We start from the raw sequence: 1,153 nt of genomic DNA, 5'->3' as shown, positions 1-1,153 counted from the left end.
GCACCCAAATACATAAAACAACTTCTGGAAGATATCAAGGGAGAGATTGATAGCAATACAGTCATAGTAGGGGACTTCAATACCCCACTGACACCACTGGATAAATCCTCTAAAAAAAAATCACCAAAGAAACAGCAATCCTAAATGACTCACTAGGTCAGATGGACTTAATTGACATCTTCAGAATATTTCACCCAAAGCCACAGAATATACATTCTTCTCCAGTGCACATGGGACATTTTCAAAGATAAACCATATATTAGGACACAGGCAAAGTCTCTTCAAATTCAAGAGAATAGCAATCATAACAAGCATCTTCTCAGATTACAATGGCATAAAATCAGAAATCAACTACAATAAAAACATTGAAAAAAATCAAAAACCTGGGGGCTAAATAGCATGCTATTAAGCAATGACTGGGTTACCAGAGAGATCAAAGTAGAAATAAAAATCATCCTGGAAACAAATGACAATGAAAACACAACAATCTAAAATCTATGAGACACAGTGAAAGCAGCCCTGAGAGGGAAGTTCATAGCTCTACAGGTCTACCTCAAAAAACAAGAAAAATTGGCAATAAATGATCTAACCCTAGAACTCAAAGAGTTAGAAACAGAGCAACAAGAAAATCCCACAGTATCAAGAAGGAACGAAATAATAAAGATCAGAGCAGAAAAAAAAACATAGAGACCAAAAAAAACAATACAAAGATCAATAAAACCAAGAGCTGGTTCTTTTAAAGGATTAACAAGATTGATGAACCTCTAGCCAGGCTCACCAAGAAACAAAGAGAGAGGACCCAAATAAACAAAATCAGAAATCAAAGTGGTGAAGTAACAATTGACCCTACTGATATAAAAAGGATTGTCAAAAAATACTACAAACAACTCTACTCTAAAAAACTGGACAACCTCGATGAAATGGACACATTCCGAGAAAAATACAAGCTTCTAAAACTCAACCAGGAAGAATAAAAAAACAGAATAGTCCAATAACTACTGATGAAATTGAAACAGTAATCAAAAAGCTTCCAGCAAACAAAAGCCCTGAACCAGATGGCTTCACAGGGGAGTTTTACCGAACATTCAAAGAAGAAATAAAGCCAATCCTTCTCAGACTATTCCAAAAAATTCAAGAGGAAGGCACACTTCCA

This window comes from Myotis brandtii, unplaced genomic scaffold, assembly GCF_000412655.1.
Source record: "Myotis brandtii unplaced genomic scaffold, ASM41265v1 scaffold489, whole genome shotgun sequence".
NCBI lineage: Eukaryota > Metazoa > Chordata > Mammalia > Chiroptera > Vespertilionidae > Myotis > Myotis brandtii.
This window is presented reverse-complemented; position numbering follows the sequence as displayed.